General features: G+C 37.5%; 1 long non-coding RNA gene across 1 annotated transcript in view; it reads left to right on the plus strand.

The window, feature by feature from the left end:
• The first annotated feature begins 572 nt into the window (after positions 1-572).
• LOC141541858 (uncharacterized) overlaps positions 573-26,995 on the plus strand; it is a 38,530-nt gene continuing 12,107 nt past the window's right edge. The window contains exon 1 of the long non-coding RNA XR_012481924.1: positions 573-1,037. This is a non-coding gene — a long non-coding RNA (uncharacterized LOC141541858). The remainder of the gene's footprint in view (positions 1,038-26,995) is intronic.

The following is a 26,995-nucleotide window of genomic DNA, read 5'->3' on the forward strand; positions in this document are numbered from 1 at the left end:
AATTACATGATACAAATTGTCATCTCTCTAATGTCTATAAGACAATATGTTCTCCTTAACTCCATGTTGACTTTCTGGGATTTAGCTGACTGATGCAAATTCCTGCTTCTGATTCTTGCTTTCATTCTGCGTATTGGTTACTCTGTGAGATCTTGCTAGATGTGGACTAGCATCCTGTTTACTTTCTCAGTTTGTTCCTTGGACCTTATCATCTTTTACTAGAATGGATTTTCTTTCCCTTTGGCTCTAGAAATTATCCATTAAACCACTGGCAGGTTATTAACTGTATTCTTTTTATATGGGGGAAAGATTAAAAAAAACCCTATCATTTGTTATATAGTAGAAAGAACTCTGAATCTTAAGTCAGAAGGCTTGAGTTCAAATTTTGTTTCATATTTGTAAGAATTTCTTCATCTGCAAAATGAAGTAGTTTAAGCTTTAAGTCTATGATCTAAGCAAACAAAGTTCTAATATAACTCTACAAATTCCACGTTGGAGTCTTAGATCCTGACACATAATTACCAGTCTTTCCCCCTTTTTGTGTGTTGCTTTTTTTCCAGGTATGCTATAGTCTCTGTGAAAGACATACAAGGCACAAATGTGATGCTTAAATAATGTTCAGATTTGGCTTTAATGGAACTGGGGAAAGAGAAGCAATGGTTGGGTTTCCCCTCTGTCTTTGAGTCATCTCAGAGGAGTCCATAAACAGTAGGAGATCTTTTAAACCAGATGGGTTGCAGAGCTCAGAAAGCTGAGCCAATTACAAAGGAACAGAAAAAAAAGTTGCAAAAAATGAGGACGTGGCTGGGTTGCTGAGATGTGGTTTTTATTCTTAGAGCAGAATCAGTCTCTATTCACAGGGAAAAAGCCGATTATACCAAAAAAGAAGTTACCATATGCTAGTGGTCTGTGATGTCATGGACCATAATCTATTTTTTTTTTTTTTGCCCAGTGGATGAGAAAAAAAACACCAACAAAACAGTTTGGGGTGTTACATGTAACATGTGAAGCAGGTATGGTCTGAGCAAACTAATGAGGTAAGTGAAATTAGTTTTTATTTCCCTTCCTTTCCTTTCTTTTTAAAGGGTTCTATAGTTTCAAAGGTCTCATGGCCTCCTGGTACTTAATGATCTTCCATCACTGTATCCCAGCTAGGCCTTCCCTTTGTGAGGTGCCCTTATAATTTAGATTTTTCTGATTTCTCTTTGTCATCCCATATCCTATTACAAAGTAACTTCCTTAGTTTTGTCTATTTGCCTTGTGGACTGGCTATCTAATCTGTTGAACTAATGTGAACTGGTATTGGTGGCTATTAATTGCTGAATATTTTGTTTACCTTTACCAGGGAGCATTTTCATGTAACTCACATTTTATTCAAGGAAGAAATAATGAAATTGTAGTTTCTCAGATTGGCTCTTGTTTGTTTACTTTGACATCTCTTATCTTAGATCAGTCTTGTGAAGTAGGCCAGTCCAGTGTGATTAACTAGATGGTGATGAGGACTCAGAAAGATAAAAAATGGAAAGCTCCTTGAACCTTTTCTGCATGATAATTTTCTCCTCACACTGATAATTTAATAGCAAGGGGTTTCTTCTCCAAAAACCATCCTCTTGGGACCATGATCTTTCCTCTTAACTCCTTCTTCTTAAGTACCTCTTATTTCTTAAATTCTCTTTATTCCACAGCCTTGATCCCATTTTTAGGTGCAAAATCGTTATATACTTGTGGGGACAAATGAAATATAGAATGAATAAATTTAGATATTTTCAAGTGTTTCTTGTTAATATATTTAGTTGGGTTCTGCTAATTGCTATACTCAAATCTCAGCGATTTCTTGTTTCATTCTCTGGTTAGTTTGTAGCCCTAACCACTGGTATCCCTTCCTGGCTTCCTAATTCACTCCTACATTCAGGAAAATAATTTTTTTCAGACTAAACTTGATTTAATAATTCTAGATTCATGGAATTTACTATATTTTTCATCTGTCATATTTGTACTCTGCCTTGTAAGTTGTTGTGAAATCAGAGGATTTCAGATTTGGGGGGAGATGTCAGAGACCATCACTAATCCCAGTATGACATCTTAAACAAGTGGACATCCAGCCTCTACTTGAAAACCTCTTTGGAGAGGGACTTACCACCTCTCAATGCAACTCATCTAACTTTTCAACAGCTCTAATTGTTAGGAAAATTTTCAGTCAGGGACAGAGAGGATACATTTGAAGGCAGGCTGGTTGATGAATATCCTTAAGAATTGTTTCTGGCTCTGAAAAAATATTATAACTCCTTTGTTTAGTTATTTCTGACTTATTTCCAAATGATATACATCAAAAGATAACTGGGGTTTGTTTATCCCAGATTAGTGTACTTTGCAAAAAGTTCTAGATCTCTTTGTCCATCTCAGTGACTACACAGTCCCTGACATCTGCAAACCATCCAAATGTTGATTAATGTCTGGATAGAGTCAACTTCCTGGGAGATGTTACACATGCATTTTCATTCTCCACACAAGAATAGATGGAGACGCAGTGGGTGGTAGTAAAACAGACCACATATGTTTTCTTGCATCCTTCCTGTGTGATTGAATGAATCCCTGAAATAATTTTGTATACTATCAATAAGTCCTGTGGATAGGTCACTGAGTATGAAACCTTGTCCTTGTTTCTTGACATCTGAACCTAGATGGTACTACCTTTTGTAGATGGTCTTCATGAGTTGTTTTGGTTGAAGTGATTCATCACCCTGTGACCAACATGTTAATGAGTCTCTCTAAATTTAGGTAGGCTGGTCTTTCCAGCTAAGCTGCAGTTTGTTCTCTGCAGGTATAGCCTTTGAGAACCAAGGGTCACCTTTACACTAAAATGAAGCACTGAAGTAATATTTGAAGGAAGGGAGCAAGATTCCCTGATGATTAAAACTATGATTTGCTTTACAAAAATTCAATTGATGTGCAACTTTTCAGGACCTGTGAGTTTTTAGAGTGAGGTATATATTTTTGGAAATATCAATCTGCTTTGCCATCCTTTACAAAAATAAGTGGCTTTTAACATTTTCAAGCATGAGAATTCTTAGCATGAATTTTAGGGACTGCTACATAATGCCAAATCCATTGATTGATTAAAAATACATAATGACAGAAACTTCTATGTAGTTGAGTTTGTATTTTTAAATCATTTTAGCTTCTTTCAAGGATTAGGTCCAATGTCATCTCCTAAGGGAAACCTTTCCTGATCTCTCTAGTTGCTAGTACTAGGAACAGTGCATAGCAATTTCAAAGCCTACATAAAGTGCCATACAAGACAAAATCTAATAAATATTCATCAGAGGCAGCTAGGTGGGATGATAAATAGAATGACAGACTAGGAGTTAGCAAAACTGGAGGTCAAATACAGTTTCAGATACTTACTAGAAATGTGACTCTGGACAAGTACTTTAGTTTCTGTGTGTCTCAGTTTCCTTATTTATTAAATAGGGTTAATAACAGTACCTACCTCCCAGAGTTATTGGATCAAATAAGACAATATTTTCAAATCCTCAAAGCACCATATATATGTGTATAGAGGAGAGGTATCAAATCCTCAAAATACCATGTATATGTGTGTATATACATATAGTATATATATATAGCTGTACACACACACATATATATATTAGTATTATACATAATATATAGATAACATATACATCTACATACATACATGTATACATATATATGTAGATAACATATATATCTATTATGTATAATATTACTGTAGAGTTACCTCATATGCACATGTGCACATGTATATGCACACAAATACATACACTGTTATAGGACATAGAAGAAATAAGACACCTGCTTGGAACAGTTGGGAAGAGTATTATATACAGTAAAGGGAAGACCAAACTACCAGTTCCTAATTTGCTTTTATTTTCTCTACTAAGGAGGATTATTTATAGATTGGGAAATAAAGGATAAAAATGATTTACAAGTAACTGGAACATGGGATAAGTGAATATGTTACAGTAGGAAAGCATTGGATTTTGGTTCAGAAGATCCTGAGAACTTATGCTATATGTGATGAAAATCATGAACATTTTTTGGCCTTAATTTATTCAGGTATAAAGTGATGAAGTTGAACCAATTACTTTTCAGTGACTCAGAAGGTCTCTAGAGTTGAGTCACTTGGTCTGGATGAATTATCACCCAGAGTGCCAAAAGAATAATTTTTTTAAAAGTCTTGTTGGAGAGATAGGACTTATACGTATATAGAGAAATAATGCAATTCAACAGAATAAAAGAAAAGAACCAAATGAATGGCATAGAAAATAAAAGATTTATAGATTTTCTGAGAAGGCAAAGATAATTTGTTCTCAAAGAAAACCTTCATGGAATAGGTGGGGCTAAAATTTATCTGGGCTTTGAAGAAAGGGTAGGATCTAGTATCGAATCATATGTGGGTAGAAGCTGGGATTGGGAAATGATGTGAATAAGGATAAGGGGAAATGGTGGATTGTTTTGGGGAGAATGAGTAAATCAGATTGTTTAGAGGAGAAGTATCAAATAGAGATGCTGTTGGAGGTCATAAGAACATGGATTGAGAGCTAAAGTCACTTAGACCAAGCCCCATATTGTTTTTTTAACTCAACATCTTGTACCCAAACATCCAAATGGGATTTCTATATGTCATTACATATGCACAAGGAAAAGGATAGAGGTTAATGACAGACAATATTCTGGCCTAAATCCTCTGACTACAAATCTCACCACAACATAATAAGTTGTGTTATTTGAATGTAATGGAATACTATTATTCTATAAGAAATAATGACCCCAAACTAATCTATTTATTTAGTGCTATACCAATCAGACTCCCAAGAAACTATTTTAATGACCTAGAAAAAATAACAACAAAATTCATATGGAAGAATAAAAGGTCGAGAATTGCAAGGGAACTAATGAAAAAAAAGTCAGAGGAAGGTGGTCTAAGTGTACCTGATTTAAAGCTATATTATAAAGCAACAGTCACCAAAACCATTTGGTATTGGCTAAGAAATAGACTAGTTGATCAGTGGCATAAGTTAGGTTCACAGGACAAGATAGTGAATAAAAATAGCAATCTAATCTTTGACAAACCCAAAGATCCCAAATTTTGGGATAAGAATTCATTATTTGACAAAAACTGCTGGGAAAACTGGAAATTAGTATGGCAGAAACTAGGCATGGACCCACATTTAACACCACATACTAAGATTAGATCAAAATGGGTCCAAGATTTAGGCATAAAAAATGAAATCATAAATAAATTGGAGGAACATGGGATGGTTTACCTCTCAGACTTGTGGAGGAGGAAGGAGTTTGTGTCCAAGGGAGAACTAGAGACCATTATTGATCACAAAATAGAACATTTTGATTACACCAAATTAAAAAGTTTCTGCACAAACAAAACTAATGCAAACAAGATTAGAAGGGAAGTAACAAATTGGGAAAAATTTTTTACAGTTAAAGGTTCTGATAAAGGCCTCATCTCCAAAATATACAGAGAATTGACTTTAATTTATAAGAAATCAAGCCATTCTCCAATTGATAAATGGTCAAAGGATATGAACAGACAATTTTCAGATGATGAAATTAAAACTATTTCCACTCATATGAAAGAGTGTTCCAAATCATTATTGATCAGAGAAATGCAAATTAAGACAACTCTGAGGTATCATTACACACCTGTCAGATTGGCTAAAATGACAGGAACAAATAACGAAGAATGTTGGAGGGGCTGTGGGAAAACTGGGACACTGATGCATTGTTGGTGGAGTTGTGAAAGAATCCAACCATTCTGGAGAGCAATCTGGAATTATGCCCAAAAAGTTATCAAAATGTGCATACCCTTTGACCCAGCCATACTACTACTGGGCTTATACCCCAAGGAACTACTAGAGAAGGGAAAGGGTCCTGTATGTGCCAAAATGTTTGTGGCAGCCCTTTTCATAGTGGCTAGAAGCTGGAAGATGAATGGATGTCCATCAATTGGAGAATGGTTGGGTAAACTATGGTATATGAATGTTATGGAATATTACTGTTCTATAAGAAATGACCAACAGGAGAAATACAGAGAGGCTTGGAGAGACTTAAATCAACTGATGCTGAGTGAAACGAGCAGAACCAGAAGATCATTATACACTTCAACAATGATACTGTATGAGGATATATGCTGATGGAAGTGGATTTCTTCAACATAGAGAAGAGCTAATCCAATTCCAATTGATCAATGATGGACAGAACCAGCTACATCCAGAAAAGGAACACTGGGAAATGAATGTAAACTGTTATTTTTACCTTCTGAATCCAATTCTTCCTGTGCAACAAAAAATTCGGTTCTACACACATATATTCTATCTAAATTATACTGTAATATATTTAACATATATAAGACTGCTTGCCATCTGGGGGAGGGGGTTGGGGGAGGAAGGGAAAAAATCTGAATAGAAGTAAGTGCAAGGGATAATGTTGTAAAAAATTACCCATGCATATGTACTGTCAAAAAATGTTATAATTATAAAAAAAAAAAAAAAAAAAAAAAAGAAATAATGAGCAGAAAAACTTGGGAAGACTTACATGAACAGATACTGAATGAAATGAGCAGGACCAGAACATTGTGTACAGTGATAATAATACTATGTGATGATCAATTGTGACAGACATAGCCCTTCTCAGGAATACAGTGTTCCAAGATAATTCCCATAGATTTGGGATGGAAAGTGCCATCTGCATCCAGAGAAAGAACTATAGAGACTAAATAGATTGAATTATACTATTTTCACCTTTCCTTTCTTTTTTCTTTCTTATGTTTTTTCCTTTTCTTTTGATTTTTCCTTCATAACATGACTAATATGGAAATATGTTTAAAATGACTGTACATGTATATAATATATCAGACTGCTTACTATCTTGGGAAGAAGAGAGAAAAACTTGGAACTCAAAATCTTACAAAAATGAATGTTGAAAACTATCTTTACGTGTAATTGGAAAAATAAAATACTATTAAATGAAAAATAAAAGAACTTCATCATGATGATAACAGCAATAACTTGTTTTTAAATATATTTTTTTGGGTTGTGTCTATGTTTATGTTGTAGTAAGTGGCAAAGCCAGAAGTAGAATGTATTCTCTGACTCTGATTTCAAGTGGTCATTCCATAGTACCCTAGGATTGGAAAGATGAGATATCCACTAAGAGCTCACATTTTCTATCATCTAACTTTCCTAATATTCTTAATTCTAGGGCTTTTCCTCTGTCATTATCTTCTATTTGTCTTGTGTATAGCTTGTTTGTTCATATTTGTTTGCTTGTAGTTTCTGTGATTAGACCGTGAACTCCTCAAGGTCAGTGATTGCCTTTCATCTCCATTGCTTAGCACAGTGCCTGGCACAAGGTAGGTACTTAATAAATATTCTTTCTAGTAATCGTTGTGTGTTTTAAATTTTGAAGATTCAGAATTCTATTTTTATTATGTAGTTATACTTTTATCAGATCTGCATATCTATTCCTGGGCTAATATTTCCCCCAATAGTCCATAAGATTTTCTCAACAATACCTCAAAGACTCAAACAAAACAAATCAAACCAATTAAACCAAAACATCAAGATACTTAGCTGTAATTTCTTATTTTCAATCTGTGGAGATAATTCCCCCAAATTCAATCCAAGGTGGATTTTCTAAGTAGGTGTGCATCTGTTTTTAAAGGCTTTATCCTTAAACAGTATCTTACAGATTCTCTTACTAAGTCCATTTGCTTTCCTTTTTGGACTAGTGTTTAGAGGATCATTTTGAGGGTCTTTCAAAAATATACCCTTTAAACAATATACTTTATTTTTATATCTACTTATCTTTATATATACTCTATTCTTACAATAGAAGTAAGTGCAGGAACTCTTTATTTATTTTTTGGTCTTTATATCTTTAGAATCTAGCTTAATGTCTTACTGTGTAAAGTGCCTAAGAAAGTTTTCTTGAATAGAATCAAATTGAGAGGCAGATTATCAAAAATAATCTAGAAAGCATTGCTTGGGATTTTGATGTTATAAGAAGAAATTAAAGTCCATAGGAACGTAGACAGATTTTCCCAACACTTATTGAAGATAGGGATTTCAGAAGAGAAAAGTACATTTGGGAACCGAATAGGGTCAAAAAGATACTGGCAGATGATGGAATTTGAATTGCTGGCCCATGTGTACAGATAAAATAATGATGAGCATGTTTTGATTAATAATAGGCTGCCTTTAGTGAGGGGAAAGTAAATAAATTTTTTTCTTGGAGGCTTCAATACCTGATTAAAAAAAGTTTCAACTGAAGATAAAGGATGTAGATAATTGCCCATAGATGTCCATCAAGCCAACTACCATAGATGGATTGCTACTAATATGACATAGGAAGAAAATATCAATCATTTATAAGATGCAATACCTTCGTTGATGGACAGCATTTAAACTCATGACCTCAAATGTCTCTATATAAATGAGCACAGGAAGAATAATAAAGAAAAATCTTAGGGCAAAGAGGAAAAGTTATTTTCTTAGATGCGTATCCTTGAGATTTAATAGTATGAAATGCATGACTGGAATATGTCAATGGAAGGATATGCCTTGTTAAAAAATACACTAGGTAAGAGGGACAATGGAATGGCATTGCATATTAAAAAGATAGATTTATTTGAGTTTTCCTAGCTGGAATGGGCAAATCTGGTAGAAAGCATTTGGATTAGGATCAGAAGAAGGGAAAATAGAAGCAATATTTGTTGACAGTATATCAGAAACCATTTTACCTGGAGAAGGAAGAGGATGATGAACTCTTTAAGAACTTTAGAATGTCACATCCTGTACAGCATCCCCTGTATCTTATTCTGTGTTTTAGCAGAAAGTCAAGATTTTTTAAGATTCCAATTGGCTTCATGGGTTAAATTTAGTAAAATAAAGTTTCACAGGAATAGATATAAAGTGTTATTGAAGATTATGCTAATGGAGCTCAAGCTGTGGAATGACTTACCAACTCTGAAAAGCCTTTGTTGTACAAAGATTAAGTAATGGAGTTGGGCCGTTGGGCCCTGCTCTCTCATTCCCCTGATCTGGGAATAAATCCCCACTCCTCTTCAACACACTGTCATAGTATCTTTGAGTTGGAAGAAACTTTAGGGGACTATCTGAACAAGAATTCTTTCTTCAAATTATCTGAGAAGTGGTCATTTGCCCTTTATTTGGAGACTAACAGGGAGGAGCAACTGGGGCTTCTTAATGCAGCCCACTTTACTTTGGGTTAACTTTAATTTGCTTCTTGCAAAACATCTACCCAAAGAGATAGTAAAAGTGATTTGATATATCAAGGGATGTTTAAGCTGGAGAAGACTTTGTGGAAGTGGTGATGGTCAAACATGATACCAGTTTTCAAGTTTTTGAAGCATTACTATATAGATGGAGGATTCCACTTGTTTCGCTTCACCTCAGAGGGTAGAACTATAATTAATGGAATCTGTATAAAGGTGTGTTTTAGCTTGATGGCAAGAAAACTTTCCAATAGTGTGTGTGGGGGGAACATTTCTAACATTAGAACTATCTGTAAGTTGAATGGGTTTTTTGATATGTACTGAGTTTCCTATTATTCAAAGTCTTCAACACAAGGTTACCCTTTGTGAGGGGGTTTCATAGAGGCAATTCTTTTTTAAGTATACATTGGACTAGTTTCCTCTTTTGATGTTGCTTTCAACTCTGAGATTCTAATTTTTCTCCCTTGACTATTCCAACTTTCTGGAAACATTCTCTTTAAAAATTTTTTGCAACATTTTATACTTCGTAGCACATAGTCTATCCCTTAATTAGATGCTGCTTGCATTTTTTTCTTGCTAATTAGAACTGTAGAATTTTAGAGTTGGCTCATATCCAGTCTTTTTCTTTCCATTGCCGCTCTTATTTAAGCCCTTCTTACTTCTTAGCTACACTATTACAATAACCTCTTAGATGATTTCTTCATTTTTTTCTCTTTTTTCTCCAACTGATACTTCATCCATCTTCCTAAAGTGCAATGCCTAGCACATCCCTCCCCCACTTAGAAATCTTTAATGGCTTTTAATGGTTTGAAGAATTAAATCCATCCTTCTTAGCCTAATATCCAATGTTTTCATGACCTGATGCCAAACCTATCATTTCAACCTTATCTTTCACTAATTTCCTGGTCTCAAGCCAAACTAGATAACATTAAGTTCACCAAATACAGATGATATTCTGCTACTTCTGAATCTTGGATATCTCTTGCTGCCTGTTATGATCTGGTTTCCTAACACCAACTGTCAAAAACTAGTCATCCTTTCTTGATTGCTCTAGAAGTGATCGATCCTTCTTCTGTAGTGCTTTAGCCCTTAACACACAACACTTGCATCATATATATTACAATTTTTTAAATCTTCATTATTTCCCCTGGATGTTTCTTGAGGGTCTAAAACATTCCCTATTTATCTTCCTTGTGGTGATTGCACTAGCACTCTGGATATCTTAGAATCAGCCAGAGTCAGGATAAGCAAAAGTCTTTATTCTAGGTCTTTAGAAATGAAGAGAGTGGATGCTTAGGATCTCTGCAACCTCATCTCCTCATCTCTCTTGCAGAAGTGACCCTGGCTAGTCTCCCTGCACTTCCTAGTTCCTCCCACAACTCTCTGTGTACACCAAACGATTGGGCCAGCACAGGATAATGGGAAGGGCCATTTTCCAAGCATATTCTTATAGAGTATTGTCCAATCAGTAATTAGCCTCAAGTGCTCAATTGTCCCACCTCAGTGCATTGACTCAAGAGTTTTGGCCCTCTACATCTCCCACTTTCTTTTGTTTTAGAACACAGGTGGTCACGCCATCTCTGACTTCTCAGAGAGGTGAGAACCCCGAAAGGAGATAAACACACCCTCCCTGACATCTCAGAAAAGGAGGTGAAAAGTACCAAAGGGAAATGGGGATTACTAGCGGGTTTCTGGGCTGAAGGGTCTTATTAGAGACAGATATGCACAAACCCAACAGTGTGGGAGGTATTACACAAGCACACAGCAATAACACAGAGGCTATTAGTGATGACTCTCTCCACAGTCAGTGCAGGCTCAATGTGGTGTAACAAACATGAATTGTACATGTAAGTAGTGATATAACAAACAATATAAATCAACACGATCTTGTAAAAGATTTCCAGAAGTCCTAGAAGTATGTAAACATCAGTCAAACATACGCCTCCTTCAACAGCCAAGAGATAGTCCAAAATCAATCTAATATCTGTTGCTTCAAGTGTCAGGGAATCCAATGATCCCCACAAGTTTTTGAAGTCCTGCAACAGTTTTATCGTTTCTCAAAAAAATCCAATGATTCCTGAGGGCTTTCAAGTCCTACAACAGTCTTATCATGTCTCAGAGAATCCAATGATTCCTGAAGGTTTTGAAGTCCAACAATTTTTTATGTCCATGAGTCAAACGCCATAACTGCCAGGCTCTTTCAGTGGTGGGCACAGTCAGCAATGGAACCACCCGATGTTTCTTGGGTCTTCTCCTTCGTTTCAAGGGTCTGCTCTGTCTCTCTCCAATGGACAAGGCGAATACAGCTCATTGGCACCCATCTGATTCCTTCTCCATCTGTGGAGATACAAGCAAACCCTCTCCCCCAAGCAGTTAACCTATTTGGTCCCTTACATTCACCACTTTCTGGGTCTCTCCACATCACCTGGCAATTATCTAAAGACAGTGGAGCTGCTCGCACTGGACACTGCTCTTCCAGAGGGTTATAAAACCTGTCTGCCAGAGCCAGTGCATCTTTGTCCCATCTTTGTCAAAGATTAAGAAGTTAATAGTATAAAGGGCTAGATTTAGAAGTTCTCTAGGGTTACCTATGGCTCCCTCTTTCTTTTGTTTTTGGAGGAGTATCTTAATGTCTCTGTTTCTCCTCTTTACTATTGCCTGACTTTGAGGATTAAAAGGTATGCCAGTGGTATATAAAATCTTATACTGTGCACAAAAGTGTGCAAAAATGTTTAGAAGTATATGCAGGTCCATTGTCTGTTTTTATTGTTTGTGGCACACCCATAATTGCAAATGCTTGTCTAAGGAATTCAGTGACCACTCGGGCTGTCTCTTTTGCTGCCGGCATTGCAAAAGTGAATCCTGAAAAGATGTCTACCACAATGTGAATAAAAGATGGACGACCAAAAGATTTATAATGGGTCACATCCATTTGCCAAATTTAATTAGGTCTCAAAACATGAGGGTTCTTCCCTGGAGGGAGTGTAGGAGCATGGAAAGGAATTCAAGCTGTACAGGCTTTTACTATGCTCCTAGCTTCCTCTCTTGTTATTCCAAATTGTAAACGTAAAGCTAGAGCAGCCTGATGATATTTAAAATGAAATTCTTGGGCTTCTTGAAACAAAGGAGTATTGGCCAACATGGTTAGAAAGCTATCTGCCTTTGAATTACCATCAAAAATAGGACTTGGAAGTCTATTATGAGAGTGGACATGCAAGATATAAATCTTACCTGGAAGCTTTCTCACTTACTCTTGAAGTTACTTAAAGAGCTGATATATATTAGAGCCTACACATTTTATTTGGGCTGTGGCAATTCTTTGTACCACACCTACTGAATAGGCTGAATCAGACATTATATTTATATCTCTTGGATAGTAAGTAAGAGCTAGAATGATTGCATTCTGCTGAGTGGACTGAAAAGGAGTTCTTACTCTCTTTATATTTAAATACAGCACAAATATGTTTGGATGCATCTGTAAAGATAGTTGGTCCTTTAAGAGGAACTTTAGAAATCTTTCCTTCAAGAATCTATCACCAATTATGTAATAGTCTGGTTATCTTTAATGGAGACCCGTGTGTAAAATTTGGAGCCATGGCTAATAAAATTTGCCACTCTGGGATGGTTCACAGCATACATTAATTTCTGCATTAGTATAAAAGGTGTATATCTTGCCAGGTATTATCCCAGATAATTGTACTGCTCGCTTAGTGGCCTTTAATAAAATGCTAGCCACAAGCACTGAGTAAGGAGTAAGGCTTTGTTCTGGTTGTGCTGGGAGGTTCACCCACTCTATCACACTGTCTCCTTGATGAAGGATTGCTGTGGTGCTTCTTATGTAGCAAAAACTGATATTTTCAAGGATTTTTGAGTGACTCTTTCAACCACATTGGATAAAGCAAGTTCACCTTCTCTCAAAGCCTCTTGAGCTTCTTTTGTAAGCTGGTGTGGTGAGTTTAAAGCACTTTAAAATGTCATATAATGGTTGCAATTGATAGGAATCAAGCCTAACACTGGAGCATCCATTGGATATCTCCTATCAATTTCTGAAAGTCATTTAAGGTGTTTAGCTTCTCTGTTCTTAAGGAAAGTTTTTGTACTGTAAGCACCTTAGGGTATACTTCATATCCTAAATATTGAAAAAGAGCATGTCTTTGAATTTTTTCTGGAGCTATGTGCAATTTGTAGTTCCTTAGTGTTTCTATGGTTTTTTGTAGACATGCTTCTAACATTTACTCCTCAGGTGCACATCCCAATATATCATCCATGTAATGCAATAACATTACTTTTGGAAATGCTTTTCTTACTGAAGAGCAGCAGCAACATACATTTGACACATAGTAGGGCTGTTTTTCATTCCCTGTGGCAAAACTCTCCATTCATATCTTTTATAAGGCTCAACTAAGTTAACGCTAAGCACTGAAAAGGCAAATCTTTTCATATCCTCCTTATCTAAAGGGTTAGAATACAAACAATTTTTAATGTCTATACCCCAAAGAGGCCATTCTCTAGGCAATTGAGTAGGAAATGGAAGTCCAGGCTGAAGACTTCCCAAAGTTTCCATCTGTTCATTTACCTTTCTTAAATCAGTCAACATCCTCCATTTTCCAGATTTCTTTTTACAACAAATACTGGAAAAGTCCAAGGACTTAGAGAAGGTTGTAAGTGTCCTTGGTCAAGTTGCTCCTGTACTATATTTAATAAGGCCTGAATTTTTCACTAGCTAAGGGCCACTGTTCTATCCACTCTGGTGTATCAGTTTTCCATTGGATAGGAATAGGTGAAAGTGTTGGCAGGCCTTTAACAGCAGCTCTGCCTAAAAAGCCAATGTACTCGTTTGTAATCCGAACTGTTATAAAATGTCTCTTCCTCATAGGTTGATGGGGAATTTTTCAGTTGTAAAAGGAGTAAAAACTCCTGTTTCACCTTCAAATATCCATCTCAAAGTGATAGCACTAACTTCAGCTGTTATTGATCCTCCTACACCAGACATGTAGCTGTCTGCCTTAATCTTTGGCCAGTGACTGGGCCAGTTGGCACCTCTAATGACTGTATGATCTGCACCAGTGTCTACCAGTCCTTCTAATGGTATGCTATTTATATAGATGGTGAGCATAGGTTGGTCAGCTGTCACAGCTGCTGTCCAGTATATTCCTGGATTTTGTTGCTTGGAGTCAGAATCTGGGCGACTATCACCAGATTGCTTATTAGGAGTCTGTATCAGTGATACAGATGCTACTACTTCTCCTAGTTGATAAGTCATACATTGTCTACCTGTATTAGTGACTGGGATATTATCTACACATTCCCCAGTTTCCCACATCAGTGTATGGATGGACACTGTTTTGTAAGTACTCTCAGGAGGTGAAATGGTCAAGCCTACTGTGCCTGGAAGCAAAGGATCCATAGGCTGGAGAGGAACAGATTTCACCTCTACAGGGGGGTATCTCAGTTGTTCTAGCTGCATACAACTCTATCCTTCCCAATTGTAATCCCTTTCTCCCATCAGGTTGCTTTCTGGTTGATTGGTCATGTCTGGGTATTGGACTTCTAGGCACTCTCTGGGTGTAGCATTGGCTGCCATCATGACCCAAGTGTTTTTGCCTGGGGCCCTGGGGCTGGGCCCTCATCCCGTTTCCCTGAATCAGTCTACATTCTGATGCCCAATGGAAGCTTCTGTTGCATTTTGGACATGGGGTATTGGGTCTTGTTCTCCCACCCCGTTTTCTTACTCTGTCTCTATGCCAACATTGAGCTTTCAGATGCCCCACTTTACCACATTAAAGGCATTGACGAGTTTCTCTGGAAATCCCTTGCCAAAAGGGACCCTGTCTTCCCATGTTGGGATCTTGGGAAGTCTGCATCATAGCCTGTTTATAAAAGGTATTTGTGCCCAATGAGGCACAGCATCTTATGATCTCCTCTAAAGGAGCATCCCTTGATTTCAGAAAGGCCTGGAGAGACTTAGATGAACTGATGCTGAGTGAAATGAGCAGGACAAGGAGATCATTATATACTTCAACAACAATACTATATAAGGATCAGTTCTGAAGGATGTGGCCATTTTCAACAATGAGATGAACCAAATCAGTTCCAATAGAACAGTAATGAACTGAACCAGCTACACCCAGCAAAAGAACTCTGGGAGATGACTCTGGGAGAACGCCTACATAGAATTCTCAATCCCTGAATTTTTGTCTGCTTGCATTTTGGATTTCCTTCATAAGCTAATTGTATTCCTTTTCAAAGTTCCATTCTTTTTGTACAGCAAAACAACTGTTTAGACATGTATATATAATATAATTTAATTTATACTTTAACATATTTAACATGTATTGGTCAACCTCCCATCTGGGTCGGGGGAAGGAGGGGAAAAATTAGAACAAAAGGTTTGTCAATTGTCAATGTAAAATTACCCATGCATATATCTGGTAACTAAAAACTATTAAAAAATAAAAAAATAATAAAGGAGCATCCTTGTGCAGTCCTAGTATAATCCTTCTACAAAGGTCATTAGCATTTTTTTTAGCAAGTTGCCTTAACATAATGTCTGTTACTGCATTTTCACCATTAATCCGTTTGATAGCTGTCTGCAAACATCCCACAAAATCAGCAAAGGGTTCATTTGACCCTTGTGCAATTTTTGTGAAGGTCTCACCCTTGTCGTTTTTACTGGGGAGAAAAGCCCATGCTTTGATAGCAGCAGCAGCAGCAATGTGCTTATATGCTACTGAAATGTCTGCATAAAAACCTACACCTGTTAGTTGGTCATAGGTGATTGGAGTATTAATTCCACATTGACTATTTTGTTGGGCTTGTATCCTACAGAGCTCACTCTATTCTGAAAGCCACAACAAGTTTTGTCCAGGTTCTAAGCATGTCTTTGCTATAGATTTCCAGGCCCTAGGGGTTGACTTTATAAGCCAAATTCTGTAACAACATCTTAACATAAGCTGATGTTGCCCCATAAAGAGAGCAAGACTTTTTCAGGTCTTTGAGGATTTCTATCTATATCAAAAGGAGTGCATCTTCTACTTTCTTGACCAAGAGAAATTGTTGAATAACCAGATACATATTGATTTTCAAATCACCTAAATCCTGGCCTTCTTCTGTGTCTTTAAGTAGTGCCTTTTGCAATTTAGTCATAAGAGGGGGTGATTGCTAGGGGGGGGGGGAAGTGCTGGTGATATCACCGCCCCCCCACTACTCCTCCTCCCTCCATCCCCGAAGGTGAAGTTGATGGGGGCATGTCAAGAAACAGTTCCCTTTTAGATGGGGTTGAAGCTGCTTGGTCAGAGCAAGAATCACCATACCCTTCACCACACCCTTCACCATGCCCTTAATCCTTACTTAACTCCACATGCCTTCTAATGATATTGTTATTAATCTGTTCTTTGTCTTCCTCTTTTTCCTCACATTTCCTCATCAGGCTGTTCTTAAAACTTTTATTTTTTCTATAACTTGCAGGATTCTTTAAGGAAAATTGTATTATGTTGTATATATAGAATGTTTCCTTGGAAATTGAATGAGGACCTTTATCATTGTAGTATTCACAAAGTTGTTGTCCTACTAGCTTCCAATTATTTATCTCTATTTCTTCTTCCTTTAAGAATCAAGGGGACGTGCGTTCTAATGTACTCAAGAGTCTAGCAATCTGTTCCCAGGTTATAATTAAACCTTGTCCCTTGATCATCTTAAGTATGCTTTCTATAGTGCTCCCTCAGGGCAGGGGTGGGAGTGGGGGTGGGGGAGAATCTTTTCCTAATATCTGCCCCATTTCAGCTAGAAAACATTACTAGTTTAGCCCTTAACAAAGTAAGTTCCCTGTTTGTTTATTAAAATACTCACCCTATTTCCTGGTCCCTGAGGGCTTCTTCAGTAAAATTAAGGTCCTTGGACCCTCGTTGGGCACCAAATGTGGTGACTGCATTAGCACCCTGGATGCCTTAGAATCAGCTGGAGTCAGAATAAGCAAAAGTCTTTATTCTTGGTCTTTAGAAATGGAGTGGACATGTAGGATCTCTGTGACCTCACCTCATCATCTCTTGCAGAAGTGACCCTGGCTAGTCTCCCTGCACCCCTTAGTCCCTCCCACAATTCTCTAGGTACACCAAATGATTGGGCACAGGATAATGGGAAGGGCCATTTTCCAAGCATATTCTTATAGAGTATTGTCCAATCAGTAATTAGCCTCAAGTGCTCAATTAATCCCATCTCAATGCATTGATTCAAAGAGTTTCAGTCCTTTACACTTTCTGATCCAATTATGAATTGCGTCACAAATGGAGAATCTGACGATCTATTCTGGTAATGTATTCAAATGAATTAATGTATTGATAACACAGGAATTACTCAAACAGGAGTTAAAAGATATGTGAATATTTCATAAAGAATCACAGAATCTTAATGGAAGGTATATTGATGTCAGATGACTTAGGTTCAATCCTCTTTCCTATTTATTTCTCTTTATGTCTTTCAGTTTACCAATGCCCTTTCTTAAATATGGTACCCTCAGATCAAACATATTATAGATCTTATCTGGCCAGGACATGGTGAAGGGGCACTATATGTTACATCCTTTTTAATAGATTCTGTATATCTATTAATATATTCAGATTAGTTTTTTCATCTCTATCACATTTTACTATTGGCTCATTTTGAGCTTGTAATACACCATGATCCACAAGTCTGGATCTGCAAGCAATACATAGTCTCTGACTCACTTTCCCAATAAAGTTAGTCCGTACTTTGGTTTTATGACTTTCTAGAGAATGTCTTGTAAGAAGATCATTTAGGAGTCAGTTTATCTCCTAGTACTCAGGGCACCTGATTTCAAACTTCTGCTACTTCATTTTTTCAAAGTTCTGCTACTTCATCTATGTGACTTCAGACATGTTGTATTACACCTCAAGGACTGTTTCCTTAGGTATAAAATATAGGTGACTGGGTAACTCCTAAGATTCATTCCAAATATATGCTCCTCTTAAGCTCTCCTACACTTGATTACTCAGCTTTCTGTATTTGAGTGTGGTCTGTTTAGTATCCTATGGCATCATCCTTATTCTAAGAGGAAAGCACCTGCATAAATATTTAGAGATCACATTTGCATATTTATAATGCAAAAATGACACTAAGCTCAAGTCATTATGCCCTAAGTGCATCTGTAACTGTTTATGTTTGAGTGTGTGTAACTAGAACTCCATCATGACCACAAACAATGGGAGGAAAGGGGGTGCGGCGTTTTTTGATCAGCCATGCTGTGAAAAAAAAGTCAGTCCTCAGTTTTTTTCTTTTTAAATTTTCTGTGCAGAATTAGGTGATGTTTTTCACGGTCAATAACATCCATAGTAATTATCAGGTGCTGTTTACTGCTCCCATTTAGCATCAAATCAATGAGAAGAATAATTCCACAGCTTGGTTATTTATTTTTTTGCTCATGGTTATCTCTTTGCTGTGGGTTGAGGGTGAGGGGCTTTGCCAGTGTCCATGGTCCTGCCAGCTACAACAAACATGTATTAAGTACCTGCTAGGTGCCAGGGACAGTGCTAAGCACTGGGGGCATGAAGGCAAAAACAGTTCCTGTCTTCAGGGAGCTCACAGTCTAATGAAAGAAACTTCATACAGACAATAATGTACATACAGAGGAGGTGGAAGGTGATTTTAGAGGCAATGTAATAGCAGAATGTGTGTATGTATGTGTGTGCAAGCACATGCACATTTTCAATTGAGTCAGACTATTTGGTGAGTATTGTCAGTGTGTCCCAGTAGCTGGTGGGCTGGGAAAACCTGGGGGTCCAAATTCTTCCTCTGACACTAGCTGCTTGGTTATGGGCAAACAACTAAGTTTTCGAGACTCAGTTTCTTTGTCTGTAGAAATAGAAGGACAGCTACCAAGCTGCTTCTCCTCTCTTGCTCCTCACTTTAATCAGTTATACAGGGTCATTCAGAGGCTCAGAGGCGGCAATAGAGGTCAAAATCCCTCTCCTGTCCCTGCTTTGGATTCTCCAGAGTTGTCATTGTTCCTCAGGTGCTGTGACATCCCTTGATTTCTGTGACCACTTTATTTTGGAATATCTCTCCTCTCCTACGGTGAGATTCTCCATTGATGAGTTCCTTTTAGGGGTCTATCTCTTGGGAGGACTGCCATCTTTCAGTCCTTGTCAGCTGAGGCACCGTTCTTTCTTCCCCAGATTGGTTCAATGCATTTTAACTGATATGATTGACTATCTCTAATGAGAAAGGCTATGTCTATGAACATATATACTATATTCCTGTGCTAATAACTGCAAATTATTTATTAAAATAAAACCTTTATCAACTTCTGATAGGTAAAGAGCCCTCCTCCTATTCACCTCATGACTTTGGATAATTTGGGGTCCACCTGCCCCTTTTTGATTCTGTGATTTGTCTCACGAGGCTTTGTGACACTATACTGTAGCCAAAGACCAGAAATGGTCCTTATGGATACCTAAATGCATCCTTACAGTCACATAATGCCTTGCCCTCACTCTGAGAGGGGGAGAAGTGGGCTCATTACGCCATTAGACATCCTCACCCTGAAGATGGAGAGAGAGGCTGAGCCGAGCGCATTTCCCAAACCACTTCAGAAACTGTGAGGTGGGTAAGATCAGTACTTAATTCTTCATGTCAGGGGGCCAATTGGTTTATGTCATATGTTTAAAGTATAATCTTCCTCCCACTTGAAAACATAACTCCCTGCTATCATGAGATCAAAATTTAGGCAAAGGCCTGGGACTCTGCAAAATTTCAAGTTGTAATGTCTTATAATTTATGGCAGAACAGCTGTTATGCTCCTGGCCAAAAAAGAATTAAAGGATCATTTTACTCTAAACTGAAATGACAAAAACATGATCGCTTTCCTTTTAATCCCCACCCCTTTGGAAATTTACATAGAGTAGAGGCATAATCAATTCCACTTTTGCTGAAATGTGCCAGAATCTCCATTTTTGTTGTCATTTCAATGACAGCAAGTGTGAACTTAACTGTTTCTGGACAGAACAGCTGAGATTTCACAGAATTATATAATTTAGAGCTTTAAGTAATCCAGGGCTTCTTAACCTAAGGCCTGTGACAAAATTTCTTGATAACTATTTCAATATATCATAGGCAGTGAGGCGGTGCAGTGGACATAGGGGACTGGAATTAAAAAAACTTGAGTTCAAATACAGCCTCAAAAACTGGCTTTGTGACCCTGGTCAAATCACTGAACTTCTAACTTTCTCAGTTTTCCTAAATAGTGCTTTTAAATGAATAAAATAAAATACATAGAATTACAAAACAAACAAACAAACAAAAACCCCAAAACCCAAACCCAAAACAACAACCAAAAAAACACCAAGCATAATGAGGGGGAGGGAATAAGCATTTATCAAGAGCTTACTATATGACTGGCACTTTGCTAAGCACATTACAAATATTATCCCATTTGATCCTCATGACAATCCTATGAGGTAAGTGCTATTATTATCCTCATTGTACAGTTGAGGAAACTGAGGGGGACAGAGGTTAAGTGAACTGCACAACTAGTGCCCACAGGCACTCATCTTCTGCCTCTCCTTTTCAGTTATAACAATGCACTTTTTATTGTGTATAAAGTCAATGCTATTTTTACATTTCCAGAAGACTCTATCAGAATCAGCAAGGATTTGTACTTTTGTTTTATTTATTTTTTCCTGTGGTGGGCATAGTTTTATGAGAATTGAACTAAATTTGTTTCTCCCCTTGACTTTCCTGTTTCTGTTAGTGGTATGCCTTCTCACCTTGGGTTGAAATGTTGGAGTCATATTTGACTCTTTCTCCATTCTTCATTTCTAATCAATTGTCAAATTCTGCCAATTTTACCTTCACAGTATATCTCACATCTCCCTTTGCCTCTTTATTGTCACTGTTGTCATCTTGGTTTAGCTTCCACTTAGGGAGATGATCATAACGTCTCTTTCCCATTCCTAGTTTCTTAGTTTATCTTATAAAATCTAGCTGTCAGATTGATCTTCCTGGGTACACATCTGATCAAATCATTCCTCTGCTATAAAAGATGAAACAAAATAATCCCCAAATCCTCCGGAACTTTTACGGGCTCCCCATTTACTTAATAAAATGAAAATTCTCAACCTGGCATTCAGGAACTTTTACAATCTGTCTCAAATCTATCTTTTAAATTTGATTTCATACTACTTCTGTCTAGTTGGTGCTATGATCCAAATGAATTAGGCTACTCCAAAATGTCTCCCTCTATCTATCCATCTTTCCACTCATCTTTAAAAGTTCTGTCATCTCTCTCCCTGATACTCCCAATCAACTGTTAACCACTCTCTCAAAGCATTTATTTCCTGAACATATTCTACCCTTTTATATCTCTGCTCCTTGGTTGGTGAAATCCCTGAACCTCCAAATCCCTCTCCTTTGCATCTTGAATCTGCCTAACCCTTGTCTATTTTTCCACCATCAAATGGACATTTCATTCATTTGTTCATAATCAAAGAGTAACAATAACATTGATACTTATAGAATCTTCAAGTTTACAAAACACTTTTCATATATTATCTCACTTGAAGTTTACACATTTACGGTATGGATACATATAGATATGTCTATCTTACAAATGGGGAGACTAAAGTTCAAAGTTGGCCCATGGCCACATAGATAGTTGATGGTCCGGCCTTGCTTCTACTATCCATTTTGGAGGCAGGTAAACATGATTATGTGAGCGCTTACATATCAAGAGTTGGCTTTCATAATACCTGCATTGTCATCTGGTGAATTCCATCCTTTCTCTAGAAGATCTCAAAAGATGATTATTTAGGAAATTCCAGGAAATTGGTAAATGGAAAAAAAATGTAGCTACATCTGTAAGGAAGCATGTCATGGTCTATGGATGAGAATTTTATTATCTTCAAAAAACAGAACTCCCCTAGAAGAAAATATCTGTGACTCTATTCCCCTAGTGCCTATCTATCATAGACAAAGGGCTATATAGTAGGTATTCTGGGTCCATGAAAAATTTTCTCAGGGAGCTTACAAACTACAAAGTGTATATAGAATATACAGTAGCTATAATGTGAATTACAAAAGTAATTAATACACAAATAGTTATAATATGAATTAGGAGAAAGAAAGGGCTGTAAGGAAAAGTACTGTTGACAGTGAGATTTGGATGTGGGAAAAGCTTAATGAAAAATCACTTTTGACTCTTTGCTTCATTATAATCTCTCAAGCACCCTCTATGATATGTTCTATCATTATTCTCATTTTATAGATGTATAGACTGAGGCATAGAGAGGTTAAATGAATTTCTCAGAATTATATAAGTAGTAAGTATTATGGGCTGGATTGCAACCATGCCTTCCTAACCCAGTTCTCTATTGCCCAGTAACAAGCATCTTTGTGATATCCACAATTGTTACATACAGACAAAATGCCATGAGTGAGTGGTTAACAGTCGATTGGGAGTATCAGGGAGAAAGATGACAGAACTTTTAAAAATGAATGGAAAGATGGATAGAGGGAGACATTTTGGACTTAGGTGTAAAAGTGGCAAAATGTGAGATGTGTTTGGGAAATAGTATTCATTCTACTTTAGGGAGAGTATACTAGACATTTAGGGGAATGCAAGGAGCTTTTGTTCAGTTCTGTTCAACTTTTTGTGATCCCATTTGGGGTTTTCTTGGCAAAGATAATAGAGAGATTTACCATTTCCTTTTCCATTTCATTTTATAGGGAAATGGAGGCACATAGGGTCACACAGCTAGGAAGTGTCTGAAGTCAGATTCCAGTTCAGGTCTCCCTGACTCCAAACCTGCTGCTCTATCCATTGCACTACCCTAGCTGTCCCAGTGTAAGGAGATTGGGCTGGAAACATGAGTTGAGTCGTGCAGGTTGCAATAGGGATTTTAATCTGTCAGTAGTAGGCAGGATGGGAGGGATAGGCTGGTAGGAAATCAGTTAGGCAATGATGGAAATTGACAATGGGAAATTTGAGCTCAGGAAAGCTGAAACTTGGGATCTATTACCAACCTGTCACCATGGTAAGATGAAGTATTATCACTGTTTCCTTTGTGTTAAACCTGGAGTTTAAATCCTGCCTTTGACACTATCAAGCAATAGGATCAAGGCACATCATTTAATGCAAAGCTTAGTTTTGAAGTTGGAGTTTGGAGTTGAAAATAATACCTGCAGATATAGTATCTTACTCACAGGACTGCTGTAGGAATTTACAATGTGATGCAAACTTTAAAGCCTTGTGTTAATATTGTTTGTTACTATCATCCAGAATCCTTGCTTTGAAGTTCAAAGCAAACCTCAGAAGCTATCTGAGTCTTCAGTTGCATTCTCAGTTGGCTCCTGAGGAGATGTCTAGCCTTATGGGAGCTGTTGGAGATTCAGGATATTCCATTTTGATTGAACAGTCTAATACAAGAGACCAATTTGACCTAAAGCAGCTCCAAATCCAGAGCTAATCAAAAAATCAAAGTACTAAATGGGTTCCATCTGGCAGTCTTATTTCTAGTGCTTCCTTTTAATTATATGGTTTGTTACACCAACAGTTAGCTTGTTGTATCAAAGTGAACACCTGTCCCCTGGAAACCCTTGTGAAATGGGAAAAGACCTTGTGAGGCAGTCTTGTCCGAGATTTTTGTCTGACACTTTCCTGAGACTGTCAATTGTCACTTGGAGTTCCATTGCCAAGTCACTGGGAAGCTGTTCTCTTTTTTCTTCTTCTGAAAGGTGATTTCATACCTCAGCCCCCCAAATCTCTTGGCCTAAAGTGGCAGAATCAGCTTCAAGTGAGGTATACAGTAACACTGAAGCAGAGAAGTGGACAAAAACAAAAGCAAAAAACAAAACAAAACAAATCATCAGCCCTCAAAATCACTGGGACTTCTTTATATTAAGTCTTTATAGCTGGAATATCATCCCAGTTTAAAGAGGTTCTGAATTTCTTCCAGAGGGTAGTTAGTTATATCTTCCCTTTATCATTCTAGAGTACCTTAGAAGGATTTTAATTAATTTAATTAATACTATCAACTCAAGCCCCAATTCCAGTGTGCTCCCCCTCTTATTACTTTCTAGTTATTAGAGTCCCTGTTTTGTTTAACTAATTAATATAAATTAGCTTTTACAAAGGGACATAGAACAGAAGTTACAAATATTTCCTCTCCTATCTGAGAGCACATTCTCCTCAATACCACTTTGACCCTCAGAGAGAATTTATTTAGACTTAAAACAGTTTCTACAGAGTGTTTTCTCCATGTTTATTTCCAAATGTGGCTGGCTGGCTGGGTGGGTATATATATGTCTTTGATGTATGTTTGTCTGCTGTGCTAGGCAGGCAAATGAAGGAGCTTGCTCCTCACTCTCTGGCTTCTGGGAAATCCTGGCAAAGATCCTGGCTTTTAGACCTCTGATGGTTCCTCTTTCTAACCTTTCAGGCATTCTCAAATAAGACAGAGCAAAGCCAGAATTCCATGCATCCATCAATTCTATTTCAATAAAGTCCTTTGTGATCATTCACAATAATACCTTCTCCTTTCTGATTGTCTATAAAATATTGTTCCTATTTTTTTAAATGTATTAAACTATTCTAGTCACTCCCCTCTGGGCCATCCCTGAAATTTGTGGGTTATATCACCATATAGCATCTACCTCTGAATCAAGATCCGTATATCTAAAATCAAAATAGTTCATGAATTCCCACAAATCTGCTTATTTTCAATAGTCAGTACACACAATTATGTTAAACAAAGATGTTTAATTATCTGGCCACATAAGAGCAATAATAATAAAACGTTCTCATTAACCTGGTCCAGGATGTCCCCAAACTACAGTGTCAGTGGACAGAGTGGTAGATAAGAGTACCTTCATAGAAGGAGCACGTGTCCAAGAACAACTCACAACTTCTAGCACTTCAGGGTCCCTTCTTGTGGGTCATTCTGTTCATCTTGCATTCTGTTCATCATTTTTGCTGGGCACTTTGTTTAACTGTGCAGACTTCCTCTCTGCAGCTCAATTTTGATACAAACTCAGATGTCCCTGCTTTGTGGCTGGGTCTGATTCTTTCTTGACTCACAGACGTCACAATTCTTAGAATTATCCCTTGTTTTGACCCAGGCCTACTCCCTCCTGGGTGTACTGTCTTCCAGTGTGTGGATAGTTCCATGGCATGTCATTATGGTGGAAGTAATTTTATTTGGTCCCCCTTCACCAGAAATGTTGTTCAGTCATTCCAGTCATATCTGATTGCTCATAAACCTATTTGGAATTTTCTTGGTAGTAATACTAGAGTGGCTTCCTATTTACTTCTTCAGCTCATTTAATAGATAAAGAACTGAAGCAAACAGGGTTAAATGACTTGTGCAGGGTCATACAGCTAGCTAGTGTCTGGAATCAGATTTGAATTCAGAAAAATGACCTTTTCTCTCTCCAGGTCTGTAGCAACTGCGACATCCAGCTGTCTGCCCCACTTCCACATTCCCCATGCTTTTAGTGCATTCTGGAGTGTAATTTATATTGGACTCTCCTTAGTGGCTGACTAAGGACCCAAAGTGGTCCTAGGTCAATGGGGCCACCACCACTCCCTCATTCCCTACCATCTACTCCCTCTTTCCAATCAAGAAATCTGATATTTTCATTTATGTTCTTAAACCTAACTACCAAAAAGAAAAATACTTTGGGTATAAGATTTGGTAGATATGTCATGTTTCTTGGATATAGAGCTGGTCTATTGGAAACAGGAGCAGGAGCCTCACTTACTAAACAAACTTGATTAGGGATTACATCTGACTCATGATCTAATGATAAAAAAGTTAAACTTTGTGGGCCTTGGGTGAGGGGGAATATGAAGAGTAGCTCACTCTGAACTTCTGGGGATTGTGGGAGGGGGCTTAGTCTGCCCCAGGCATTCTTTGGGACACAAGGACCGTTGGAATTTGCTTTACCAACTGTCAGTAGAATTTTAAGGAGGAGGAGGAAGAAGAGGAGTACATATAAGACTCTCTCTACACTGTTACCTTGGTCTCGGGATCCTTTCAATGCTGTTGAATTGGAGCTCCTGATCTCCTCTTACTTCTTAATCCTGAGATTTTGTAACTCATTGTTCCTGAACTTCTTCAACCTCTCAAGTGGAATTTATTCCCTGATCAAGCCCAAGAAGGAAATGCTCCAGGAATATGTGAAGAAAAATCAGGCCAAACGGCCTTGTCTGATGATCATCTGTACCTTTACTGATCTTTGATTTTTCTCAAGAAAAAAGAAGGGGGACCTAAGTCCTGGATATGACTATTGGGTCCTGAACGCCATTAAGGTATGGCATGACCTCAGACCCTTTCCTAGTACTACTTTAACTTACATTTTTACACCTTTGACAACTGTCTCACCCATCTTCTCTAGCATCCAATGGCTTTTCTCTGGACCTCTGTTGCAAAAAAAAATACTTTTGGGGAATTAAGAAAACACTCAGCTTATTTGGGCTCCTGTGCTGACATTTCCAGAGACATAAAAACTTGCTATGGAAACTGAAGCTTCCTGCTGGGGAGACGATCCTATCTTCAGCCAGGACCTCTCCCATAGTATTTCAGCCTTGGGAATATATTTTTTTTCATGAAATCTATATGGGACTCTACAGCAGAAAAAAAAAAAAAACCACATGATTTGGGAAAAAGAGCTTCTAGCCATGGCGATGGC

The sequence above is a fragment of the Sminthopsis crassicaudata genome, chromosome 1 (assembly GCF_048593235.1).
Source record: "Sminthopsis crassicaudata isolate SCR6 chromosome 1, ASM4859323v1, whole genome shotgun sequence".
In the NCBI taxonomy this organism is placed as follows: Eukaryota; Metazoa; Chordata; class Mammalia; order Dasyuromorphia; family Dasyuridae; genus Sminthopsis; species Sminthopsis crassicaudata.